The sequence below is a fragment of the Marmota flaviventris genome, unplaced genomic scaffold, assembly GCF_047511675.1.
Source record: "Marmota flaviventris isolate mMarFla1 unplaced genomic scaffold, mMarFla1.hap1 Scaffold_49, whole genome shotgun sequence".
Taxonomy (NCBI): Eukaryota; Metazoa; Chordata; class Mammalia; order Rodentia; family Sciuridae; genus Marmota; species Marmota flaviventris.
The window spans coordinates 2,266,457-2,280,378 of record NW_027288305.1 but is presented as its reverse complement, the minus strand read 5'-3'; positions in this window follow the sequence as shown (position 1 = coordinate 2,280,378).

Genomic DNA, 13,922 nt, shown 5'->3' with positions numbered 1-13,922 from the left:
TTTATTTCAAATTAATTTGTCTTTTGAAAGCACTGATATATGACACTCTTTGATATGTACACATGGTGTGTCCTCAAATTTGTCAATTTTATGTGTTATGTTCTTTCCTTTATTCTCCTTTTTATAGAATTTCTTTTTCCAAATTATTGAGATTAATAAATTTTAAACAATTCAGTATAACAGTGCAGTCTGTAGATTTTCTTTTTTAACCTAAGACAAAATACATCCCAATTTTAATAGGCTTATTGTTATGTAAATGACTTTTAAAAACCTGCATATATAACACCCTTACCTGACCTTACTCTGGACTATTGATATCTGGGTGGAGGGGATCTCAAAGTGATCCATGGAAAAGGCAGAACAGGGATGGATCAAGATGTGACCTTGGTGGATACTGAGTATGTAGTAGTGAGTATTCATGAAAAAGTATTGGTGGAATAGGTACGGGTAGAGAAAAAAGTGCTGTGAAGGAAAGAGGGAAAGAATGACCAGCTCAAGAGTTCAGATTTAAAAAGTCTAATGGTGGATCAATGGTAGTATGAGGGTAAAGGGTAGTTTCTTTGGAGGCAGAAATAAGGTAGAAGTGAAAGAAAAAGATAACTCTGGCACAGTCCCCAAGATAAAGAGTCAAATGAACACTACTCTCTCTCTCTCTCTCTCTCTCTCTCTCTCTCTCTCTCTCTATATATATATATATATATATATATATATATATATATATATATATATAGCAAACTTCTATAACATTAGATTAAATTCAGCCAGCCTCAGCAATTTAGTGAGGCTCTAAGAAAATCAGCGAAACCCTTCTTCTTTATAGAATATTTTATTAAAGGCTGAGAGTGTTTCTTAGTAAAAAAGCATATCTGATTTCAATTTGTCATAAGAGAGAGAGAGAGAGAAAGATCTTGCAAAAATTAAAAAAAGTAAGCAGTGACACTGTTAGTTGCCGCAGTCTGGCTGGGCACAAAATCACGAGCCACTCACAGCCTTGTAGATTCAAACAGCAATTCTTTATTCCCGAACTGTCACCAGCACTCTACACACATGTTCTTGGGAAAAAGCACTTCCACTGGGCTCTGCATCCCAAAATACTCTCTGAATCCCGCGAGAACTCAAAGGGAACTCAAGGAGCCATTGGGCGCCTGAGGCAGCAGGATACACCCTAGTCCCAGCAGGGTCCTCCTTAAACCTGGAACTGCCCTAAACCCAAGGAGCAGGTGCCTGAGGAAGCAGGATACTCGCTATTCCCAGAAGGATACACCCTAAACCTGGACCCACCCTAATCCAGCAGGATCCTCCCTAAACCCGGATCCATCCTTGTCCTTGAGCAGGGTCACCTTACTCAAACATACATGCTATGTCACTGCAAATGACCTGGGTCCAAGGCAAGCCCATTTCCACAATGGAGAGTCCTCCCTCTAAGCAACATGGGGTAGGCTGACAAGGAAATTGCCATGTGTCATTCTTACTTAGCTATGGCTCTCAGCAGTTAGTGTCAAGGATGTAAATTATTTAAAAGTAATAGTGAGCTAGTTGGAAAACTCATCTAGGTTACTAACTACTGCTAGGGAAGTTAGTCTACTCTCCAAAATATAAAAGTGAGAGAGAAATCCTTTATTAAAGTGTATATAAGAAAAAAAGAGGAGTTTTGACACAGCTTTTAGATGACCCAGACTGTGTCAACTTTAGCAGGTGATTAGGGTTCTGCAAAGATGATAAATCCTTGAGTTATTTGGAATAATGTGATTTTATCTTGTCTTCATAAATGAAGATTGAGGTCTAATATAAATCAGGCTTGGTAAAGGAAAAACATTTCAATGAAAAGTAAATATATGAATAAACACATAAAACAATATTTAACCAAAAGTCAACCTTCAGAATATTTATGCAATTATGTAATCACCAGTAATGTAAAAACAATGACAACTAAAGAAAAAGTGAATTAATAAAAAACAAATAAATAATGTAATTAATTAATTAATTAATTAATAGCTAACAAGTGCAAAGATGTAATGTGACTGGAATTGTCAAAGTCAGCTTGTAGCCATGAAAAAGTGTAAAGGTACATAGAAATGGTGTTTTACTACTTACTGAGACATACCCTATGAACTATAAATTCCACTCCTAGGTGGGAAGAGTTGAACATAGAACCCACTCACCTGGCTCTCTCACTTGGGAACTGTGCAAAAAATTACCTTTTTCTTTCCCTCAAATTTTATTGCTGCTTCCAAGAACACTACCCTCTATATTCACGCTATCATTATAGACTTGTAGCATGTGAACCCCTCTACTGTTCAAGTTTTTCTTCTTTATTTCATTGCTCTTTTTCTCCCTACCCCCATATCATCCACCAATACTTATTTTGTATAGCAAAATCTACATACTCAGCAATCACCAGTCTTATATCTTACTATATCAATTTCCGACCTTGTGCATGAACACTTTGAGATCCCCTCCATGAAAACATGAATAGTCCAAAGTGATCAGAATGGGGGTAAAAATTGCAGAATATTAAAGGTCAGTTACACAACAAGAAAGCTATAAAGAGTGGATTTCATTTGAAGGTGAAAATAAAAAGAAAATCTTTGGACTTCACTAGTTAAAATAAAGGATCAAAAATTTATGAGTCTCAATAATTTGAATTATACTTGTGAGTCACGTTTTTTGGGGAAGGGATATAAGAACATTGCTAAAGAGTTTAAAGTTCAAACTGTATTTTTTTATGAGACAAAGAATAGAAAAATTAAATATATATATATATATATATATATATATATATATATATATGAAAGTAATTGTGATATCATTTTCATAAAAATATATATATATATACATATTTATTCACAAATTGCTTTAACCTTATAAACAGTCATAAGTGTCAATACATTTCTCTCTGGGTGAGGTCCTATTATTGGAAGAAAACTTTGCCTTAAAATAACACCATACAGAGGCATTTAATGCAATTAACAGGCCTCTAATAGTAATAATAATAATAATAATAATAATAATAATAATAATAATAATAAGAAGAAGAAGAAGAAGAAGAAGAAGAAGAAGAAGAAGAAGAAGAAGAAGAAGAAGAAGTGAGGTGGGGAGGATTTCAGGTTGTGAAGCATACCTGTAATATAAGTTACTTGAAAAGACATCACAGGAGAATTTTATACATTTTCTGAAGACATATATGTATATATTATTTATAAAAAGTGTTTATGAGTTCTGTAGTGAGGGTGCACAAGTCCAATACATAGTCTTTTTTTTGTTGTTGAATATTTTTTTGATGTAGATGGACACAGTATCATTAGTAGTTTCTTTGTTGGCTTTTTTTAATATTTAGTTTTAGTTTTTGGCGGACACAACTTCTTTGTTTGTATGTGGTGCTGAGGATCAAACCTGGGCTGCCCGCATGCCAGGCGAGTGTGCTACTGCTCGAGCCACATCCCTCTCTTGGGTGGCTTTTTAATGCCGTGCTTCGTGTTCAACCCAGTACCTCATACATGCTAGGGAAGTTCTCTACCACTGATCCATAACCCTAGTCCCCAAAGTCCGTTGCTTAATGTATTTTTTTTTGGCAGGAGTGTATGTGTGTAGTGAGGGGATTGAATCCATGGCCTTATATAAGCAAAACAAGCACTTTACTGACTAAGCTATATTCTCAGCCCTGATCTGTAGTCGGTTAACAATGACAATGGAGCAGCCTGTCATTCAGACATTGATTCTGTGCCCACTTGGCTCAGATTGGAGGCAGTGCCTGAAGCCTTGACCAATCAGTCACTTAGGTGAGAACTGTCCAATCCTCACGCAGCCAGTGATGAGGGGGAGGGCTTCCACAAACTTCTCTTCCCTTGGTGTCTGGAACCCGCCATTTAAAAAATCTTTTTGTAGGCTTCTGTTCTGGATCCGGAGCCCAGGTGTCTGTGCTATGCAGAATCTGAAAACAAACCACAGGGAGAAGGCTGAGAACCCTGAGAGCCAGGAAATGGTAAGTGTGCCTTGTTATATTGAGTCTGTGTAGGAAGGGGGCTTAAAGCTGACAGGAGTGGCAATGGTGGAAACTGGCAGTCATGGCTAGGGACTCCTCGTGGTCCTCTCCAGAGTCTTGTGGCCAGAGGGTCTCTCTGTGGTAGCTTAGCCTTCACCTCCTTCTGACTAATCTAGTGAGGCTTAGATCAGCAGTTGAAAACCTGGGCATTTTATTCCATAATTGTATGGTGTTTTCAGCTTCTTTCTAAAGCCCTTTGCGGGCTTCCATGTGCCATGAGTCCAGCATGTCTCCAGATTTCATAGTGAAGACTGAGATAATTACCAGGAGAGAACTACAAATCCATTTATTGTATTCATGCATGAGAGAGGCTGTTAATTTTAGGGCTTGTTACTCATGAGGGTTTGTTTGCTTGCTTGTTTGTTTTTTATTATTATTATTATTATTATTATTATTATTATTATTATTATTATTATTATGTGTATGTTGTCTTCTTTTTGGTACCAGAAATTCAACCCAGAGGTGTTCATCCACAGATTCACATTCCCACCCCCTTTTTAATATTTTTATTTAGAGACAGGGTCCCTTTGAATTTCTTAGGGCCTCACAAGTTTGATGATGCTGGCTTTTAACTCATTCTCTTCATGAGTCCTGGGATTTTTAAATGTAGCAGAAGCAGTATCTCAAATCCAAAACCAAAATCTGAAATCCAAAACTTCAGTTTAGCTCTCCATATGTCTTAGAATAAACCCCTAGTATTCTAGCTCTCTGTTCACATATCCAAAACTAGGGTTCACTGTTCACACAAAATAAGTATAAAATAGAATAGATAGTATAATGACCATGTAATGAGGATAATGGGCCTCACTCATACACACCTGGTGGCTAACCTAAAGATGTTAATGAGCACAATTAAGGCTTATTTCAAATGTAAAAGACCTTGAAGCCCACTTGTGGGAACACCTTCAACAAATTCCTTTGTCCCAGGGGTGATTCCTGATTGAATTTGAAGAAAAAAAGATGGGTCATAGAAAGAATGAAAGTGAACCCATATAGTAGTCAGGATGCCTTTTCCAAAGCCTATTCTAAATGCATTATGCTTCCTGTTCTGCCCAAAACCATCAGTAAACTTCTAAGATGGCACACAATAATGAGTTTTTTTTTTTTTTTTTTTTTTTTTTTTTCTGGTATCATTCCTCATACCACCTGGTGGGCATTCTATTTCTTCTTGCTTAAATAGATTTTTTTCCTTCAAAATTTATGAGACAAGCACCCAGATTCAATTTGCAAACTGAGAAATTTTGGTTAATCTCAAAACTCCACTTTCAGCATTATTAATCATTTTCCCATGTTTTATTTCAAATGTATGCACCATTTATAATGTTTTTCTTCAAGAACTGGAGGGCATTTTTAAAAGATTTTAATTTTTTTTTAAAGAGAGAGAGAGAGAGAAGAGAAGAGAAGAGAAGAGAGAGAATTTTAATATTTATTTTTCAGTTTTTGGTGGACCCAACATCACTGTTTGTATGTGGTGCTGAGGATCGAACCCGGGCCACATGCATGCCAGGCCAGCGCGCTACTGCTTGAGCCACATCCCCAGCCCTAAAAGATTTTAATTTATCATTCTGAGATTTTCATATGAGAAGAAAGCAGAATAAAAGTAGGTGACATTAAAAACAATGAATCTCTCCTAAATGAGGTTTATGTGTCCCAATTAAGGATTTTTAGAAATTGTAATGGGTCATCAATTGAGGGTTTATTTATTTATTAATTTGTTTGTTTATTTATTTATGGTCAGGCAATCTGGGGTTGTGGCTCAGTGGTAGAGCACTCACCTAGCACGTGCAAGGTCCTGGGTTCAATCCTCAGCACCACATAAAAATAAGTAAATAAAAAAAAATAAATAAATAACCCACACAAACATTCCAAATATTTCAGGAAACTCTTTTATTCTGGTGTGGCAGGAAAAAATAAAAGTGGGACTAACTTGAATTTAAATTACATGCAATTTCAATCTCTCTCTCTCTCTCTCTCTCTCTCTCTCTCTCTCTCTCTCTCTGTACTGGGGATTGACCCCAGGGCCTCATGCTTAGAAGGCAAGCACTCTACAAGCTGAGCTATTTACTCAGCCCCATTTTTTTGGGGGGGAGACTGGGGATTGAAGTCAGGGGCACTCTACCACTGAGCCACATCCATACCTTTATTTTGTATTTTACTTAGAGACAGGGTTTCACTGAGTTGCTTAGTGCCTCACCATTAATGAGACTGGTTTTGAATTCATGATCCTTATGTCTCAGTCTTGTAAACAGCTGATATTACAGGCATGCACCACCATGCCTGGCCAACTTCAATCTTTTTTTTTTTTTAAAGAGAGTGTGTGTGTGTGAGAGAGAGAGAGAGGGACAGATATATATATATATATATATTTTTTTTTTTTTAAATTTAATATTTATTTTTCAGTTTTGGGCGGACACATCATCTTTGTTTGTATGTGGTGCTGAGGATCGAACCCAGGCTGCACGCATGCCAGGCAAGCCCACCACCACTTGAGCCACATCCCCAGCCCCAACCAACTTCAATCTTAAGGGCTAAATTACACGCAATTTAGATCAAAGTCCATGTCAATATCTTGGTACTATATATATAATGTTGTTGATAGACCTTATATTCCAGTGCCTCACATGTGCCAGAGAAGTGAGCTCCACTGAGCCCCAGCCCCAGCCCCCTGGTACATTTTTCATGGGGGATATTGGAGATTGAACTCACGAACACTTGACTACTAAGACAAATCCCCACGATTTTTTTTTTTTTTTTACTTTATTTAGAGACAGGATCTCACTGTGTTTCTTAGCACCTCACTTCTGCTAAGGCTGGCTTTGAAATTTTGATAATTCTTCCTCAGCCTCTTCAGCAACTGGGATTACAGGCTTGCACTAACACACCCAGCACCTGGTACATTTTTAATATCTGTTTTATGTAGATTTTAACCAGTAGCCTTAACTTTATATATATATATATATATATATATATATATATATATATATATATATATATATATATATATATATATATATATTTGATTTAAATCCATAACCCAGAAATCAGTGAAACAGAATCTATTTTTTATCTGCAACTCTGCTTTGGGTTATGTCAGTGTCTGAGTTAAGATTCCCAATTAAAGAATTTACTATGTCTTGTGTTCTCATTCTGACCTCCCATATGACCTAGTTTTAGAATATCTGAAACAAGGTTCCCAGAGATTCCAAATTTTTTGGAGTATTTAGAAAACACCACTCTCTGAGTCTTGTCTTCTAGGGACCAGTTTGAATTTTAAGTGTGTAGCTTCTGAAGGGATGGACTAATTGGATGCTTTGCAACTGGAAGGCATTTTCTGATATACTTTCTATCTAAAAGGTACTTTATTTGTTTCCTTTTATTAGATACTGTGAATAAAGGTACAATAAAAATAGATGTGTGGCAATATATTTAGCAAAAGGATTCCAAATTTTTTACATATATACCCAAAGTTATTATTTTATCACTTCTTTAGGCCTTGGTGAAGGTCTTTTTTTTCAGAATATAGATTCCTTCTATTATCAAATGGGTCCATGCTAAGTGTGTTGAAAATAGAGATTCTAAAACTTCACACAATGCACACATTTCCAAGAGTATAGGGGAAAGGGAAAGACAATATTCACAACCAAGAAACCATTTCCCATGGAAGCACAGTATCAGTGTCCAACCTGGAGTGTAATCTGGATCTTTCAGTGGTAAGGTTGTTTAAGAACCACAACCATAGGTTTTTGGGATCCTCTAAAGTACACTGAATGGCTTTAAATCACTTACTCTTCTTCAAAATAAAATTTCTGCTACCTACTTAAAAAATAAAGTACTATGAATGAGAAAGGTGAATGAGACTTAAGTTCTTTGGAGGTACTGAGGTTGACGTTTAATTATAGTTTATAAATAGTCAAATAAAAAGTGCCTTCGAGTTGTCTCAACTTTTCCAACACATGATATAGAATACTTAGATGAACTGACATGAAATAATGAAAATGCATTTCAGGGAAGTGATATCACAGAAATTTTCAGGGTAGAATCTTGGAAATGTGGGAAAATATATATTAATATATATATATGCTTTTCTATAGAAAAAAATAAGTGATAAGTACATGAGTATGAGGGTAAATTCAGTGTGCCTCATGCATTGTAGGTTGAAAGTAATGATAAAGTAGTAACTGAGGAGATCCAGAACTCTATAATCCTGGGAGACATTAATAGCAATTTAGAAAAAGAAAACATAGTCAAATCCCTTTAGATTTACCTCTGTCCTCTGTTCCTCTTATGAGTTTGATTCTGTCAAATGAGATTATGTGGGTATGGTTCTCTCTGAATTTATGTTTTCTTTTGTTTTTAGGATTTTGTCAGCTATGTCATGTAAAGCCCTGTCTTAAACTCACTTTGGGGGCTCTTTTACATCCTGTTCTGGACTGCAGAGCAGAGACTCACCTCATTCAATCTGTGCAATGAATTGACTTTTGTCAATCTTTGCAAACAATGGTTGGAAGAACAAGCATATTGGAGCGTCTTTCATATCCTATAATATGGTTGTCAGACCCTGTGGGTTAAAGGGTAGTTACTTGCTATGATTGAAAAATCTTCCCTATGAGAAGGGCTTATCTATATATATATATATATATATATTTTTTTTTGTTTGTTTGTTTGTTTGTTTTGGAAGCCCCATAAACACAGAAGAGAAGCATTTATAGTCACAAACAAAGGAATGCCAGAAGCCATTAGATATGAGAAAATACAAAAAATAAATAAAATCTTCTCTTAGAGCTTTTAGAGGTAAAAAGTATATTTCTGTTTTGTGTAAGGAAACTAAAATTTCTCTTTGGCCTGAAAATATTTTGATGTTTTAAACTTGCTTGTAATTTCTACCTGTGTTTTGAATTCACCTATGCCTGGCTATCCCTTACCAGATAACAACCCTCTCTAAAACCTTACTGGTGCCTCATAAATTCTGGCTCCTGCTGACCAAATAACAATTCTCTCTATATCTCAGTGGCAACTTATAAATTCTAATGTCTGGAGCTGAATTTATTTTCCACCTTGAAATGTTAGCCACGTAGATCCATAACCTGCTATTTGCCTTTGTATTATGATTGTCAAAATCTTGTTAGCTGTAAGTACCTTAGACACCCACCTCCTTTGTAACTTTTTGTGCTGTAAAAACGTTTTCCTGATGATCAGGTGGATGATCTCTAGCATGGAATCTTTTTTTTTTTTTAATATTTATTTATTTTTTAGTTTTCGGCAGACACAACATCTTTGTTGGTATGTGGTGCTGAGGATTGAACCCGGGCCACACGCATGCCAGGCGAGCGCGCTACCGCTTGAGCCATATCCCCAGCCCACTAGCATGGAATCTTGTAAGAGACAGTCCTGGCCAGCTTTTGTGTACATAATACAATCTTGATTTAATTTGATTTAAAATTTGAGTAGGTGGTCTTTTGTTTTTTGGTTTACCATTAACCTTTTTTTAAATGTCACTGTAAATAAAACCAAAGAACACAACAAAACTCCTGTAAATGAGCCAGGTACATAAAAATAGTCATTCTTTACTGAAAGCACAGTATTCATTATAGAAATGATATAAGCTTAAAAATTAATTAAAAGATATCTCAAATATCAAGTGAGTTTAGGAGTTAGGAATTTTTTTCTTTCAGAATATAGGTAGTAAAATAGGACAAAAGAGAAAATGTGAAGCATAAATATATTAAGTGATATGCAAAAAAATCACCAAAATATTTATTACAAAAAAATCATATCTACAGAAATGGTTCAAAAGAAGCAGTCTTTTTGTCAGGAATAAACATTTGGACAGGAATGGAAGTTTTGGTTCTCTTTTTAAGTAGTTTTACTCCTAGTGAATAATCTTTACACTATTTCTGCATTTTTCTTGTTGGAATTAATTATAATTCATATATCTGCAAAAAAGGTACTGAATGCAGAAAAATATTATTGCTCATGTTTAAATCACCTCCATTATTTGATCGTTCCCTTTTTAAACCAAAAATCTGCATAAACCATCTCTTAATAAATATATCTCTGTATATTAGCAGCAACTGAGTTATAAAATTTGCTATGATCACTTGTCTCTTCATGTACTTAAAGACTATGAATTTGCTACTTAGCACTTAGGTATAAGTCTCTATGATGTTCTCTAGTTGTTTATGTCACTCTGCCAAGTTTTATACCAAGCTCTTAGTATGTGCATTAATTACTCTGTGTAGCAATGTAGGATTTATGTCTCATTTGTGACACTTTGTTCCCAGAACTGTGTCTAAAGGGATATTGTAAAAATGATTATTTAGGAAAAAAATCTATCTAATATTATATTTTATTTTATATTTATTTATATATTTATGTATACATATTTTTATTATTTAGAAACACCCTTTGGTCTGAAACTACAGTGATACTAGTGTATTTTAGCTTGAATTGGTTGTGAGAATCAAACTAACAAGACTTTTATGTGTGTTGGTTGGTGATTTCTGCAACCTCAGGAACCTAGTGAATAATAGCAGAAATAAATAAGTAACTCTTTAGTTTGAGGCAGAACCACCAAACTAGATGATGTTTTGCTTCTGCTTTCTATCTTGATTATCAGAAACATACCTTTAAATTTACATGGAACTCTTTTGGAATTCTGTTCTGTTAGTTCTTCTAAAAAAATCAATGAAACTGAAAAATAATGCAGGAAAGATAAATAATTAATTTCAAACAATTCATTTCTTAAAACAAAATTTTTTTTTCAAATCACCAAAAATTCTGAAAAGTTAGAAAAGTTAAAAGCTTTAGAAATATCCTAATGCAATTTATCTTTTGCTCAGAACAGTAGACTATATCTACAACTCATTCTTCTCTAGAATTCGACTGTGTGCAAATATGAAAAAAAAGTGCTAAGATGCCCCAAATGGCTTATAAGTTTTAAAATCCTGAAAGGAGCTCAAATCTGCCATTTTTCTACTTTACAAAATACAAGATCTTAAATTTGTATACTTAACAAACATTTGCAGAAGTGTAATTCAAAATGACCTAAAAAAATAAAAAAAAATTAAAGGACTGACCCACTGAACATGAAGGACTTATAATATTGAATCCCTTATATTAAATGTCTTTTTATCATTGTCAAAATTTTCCATGTTTATATTATCAATATATTAATAAAATTTTTATGCATTTAATAACAAATATCTAATTTCTTATTTTATTCAGTCTTTTAAAAATTAGTAGTAATTAATATTAATAATTTAATTCTCATACTTGTGAAAGTATGGAACATATACTTTAAAAGCTATGGCTATAGCAAGTGAAAAATCCAGCCTAATTTCCTTTTAAGATTGGGAGCCATGTCATCACAAAGGCATGAAAAGTTAATTTCTGCTTCATTATAAATTACTGTGATTTGCTTGAAATGCCTACCAGTGCTTTGAACTCACCCATGTCTGGTTTTCCCTGATGAGATAACAACCCTCCCTGAAAATTTAGTGATGACTCATAAATTCTGGCTTTCCCTGACCAAATAAAAACTCACTCTGAAACTTTAGTGGTGGATCATAAATTCTGATGTTTTGATCTAAATTTACTCCCTAAGTGCTAAACCATTTAGAGCATTAACCTACTACATGTCTTTGTATTATGCTTGTGAAAATCCTGTTATTCGTGTAAGTTCTCAATTCACCCCCCTTTTGTAACTTTTTGTGCTATAAAACTACAGTCCTAGAGAACTGGAGTGCTGAATTCTTTTTCCATGGGTTTCAGGAGAGACTTATGCTCAAATGCAGGACCACCAAAAGACCACTAGAGACCAATATCGATGTAAGCACCAAAGAGGTGTTTATTCCAAGCTAGCTCAGTCCTCCACGCACACAGAAACTGGTGGCTTAGAGGCCCTGAGCCTGGGGTTTGCGGCAGTTTTATAACACTTTGGGGAAGGCAGGAACTCCACAATACATCATAGCATCTCTTAGAAAATCATCACACACCTTGGGAAAATCATAAAAAACTCTAAAACATGATTAGCACATTCACTGGTGGGAACAAGTTGGGTAAGCATGATTGGTTAGTACAAGATGGGGATTCATTTGAACAGATTGGCTTAGGCCATGAGGGGATTATATGCTGAACTATATGGTTTCCCAAAATTTTATCAATCACCATAAACTACTGGAAGTTTCATTTGGAATCCCAGGAATTTTCCCAGTCTCATGCTGATTGGTGGCTGCTAGGGGGTTGCTATGGATCCCCACCTAGCCTGACTGAGTCTGGGACACCAGGCACAGCAGAACTCTCCTGTTATTTGTAGATAAACAACTCAGCAGGTTGGGTATGAGCCTAGGAGTGCTCTGTGTGTCTTTCCAAGGACAAGAGTCATGCCCCCTTCCTTGGACAGTCTTTGCTCTGAGGTAGAGGCTGGTTTCTCACCTTGTACCTTATGTTTTTTATATATATATATATTTTTTAGATGTAGCTGGACACAATACCTTTATTTCACTTATTTATTTTTATGTGGTACTGAGGATTGAACCCAGGGTCTTGCACATGCGAGGTGAGCACTCTATTGCTGAGCCACAATCCCAGTCCCTTATGTGTTGTTTTTGTTGGGCATTTTTACTTTAGGGGTTTTCTTCCCAGTTCAAAGTTCAATCTGTAACCTAAAAAGAACAGAGATCCAAAAATAAATAAATAAAATTCGATAATTATTATCATTATTTTATATTAATTCCTTAATAATATACAAGCATATATAACCCATAAACTCAAATGATTTTATATGTCAGTTTAAATGAAAATGTTCTGTTGGTTGGGTTAGTTCCCACTAATGGGAAAAAAACCTTGCCTCAAAATAATAGCAGCCTGAGACTCTGGGGTACATTTCTCAGTTAAAAAATAAATAAATAAAAAATAAAAACAGCACTCAACGACCTGAGATTCTAGCCCTTATTCATGCCTGGATTGGATAATATTCCCTGTCACTCAACAAAGGGCTCACTTCTCTCAGATTCAATGTTCATGATCTGAAGCCCCTTTCAATCAAAAGCATTTTGTGGGAACTGTCCAATCGTGTGTCATCAGGGAGGAGGAGGGTGGACTTTCACTTCTTATCTCCTGAGTCCTCCATTTTTGCCATCTGTAGTCTCATACTTCAGAGTCACAGGTTCTGCTGTGCAGGAACTGAGGATCCCAAGTAGCCCCACTCCTGAGAACCAGGAAATGGCGAGTGTGCATTGGCCTAGCAAGAGAGGCTGGGGGAGGAAGACTATTGGAACCACAAGACTGGCTGTGTTGAAAACAGGAGCTAGCACATTGGGACTCTGGGCAGTCTCTGGAGTCTGCAGGCTTTACTCCTCCACTTGGCCACTATGTGCTCAGTCTTGCTGGCCAACCAGGTGGGGAACATGTCAGTGGCAGAGACTCTTTGCTGCCTTCCTTATGCTCAAAGGGCATCCTCAGAATCTGCTAAAATACTATGTGGCAGGAGTGTTCCTGCAGCCCAGTGTCTTACCAGATGCTGGAGATTGACAGGTGGAATAATTATCAAAATCAAATCTCCAAGGTCCATTTTCCTGCAGGAGAGGAGCTGTCATTTTTGGGTACCTAAATTCCTTTTTAGCTAGCTAATTTTCATTTTGACATTCTTTTATTTTTACTTTCTTCATTATTATTATTTTGTTAAAGTTAGGTGAACTTAGGGATACTGTACTACTTAGCCATATCCTTGGTTGTGGAGCCAGATTTACAGATAGGTTGTTAGTGTACTTAGGTAAATTGGGTCTAATATCCAGTAAAATCAAGAATGAACAGCATATTGAGGATGGAGTCCAGGATAAGGGGAATTGAAAATGTCCCCAAGGCCCTGAGCCCATCCCAA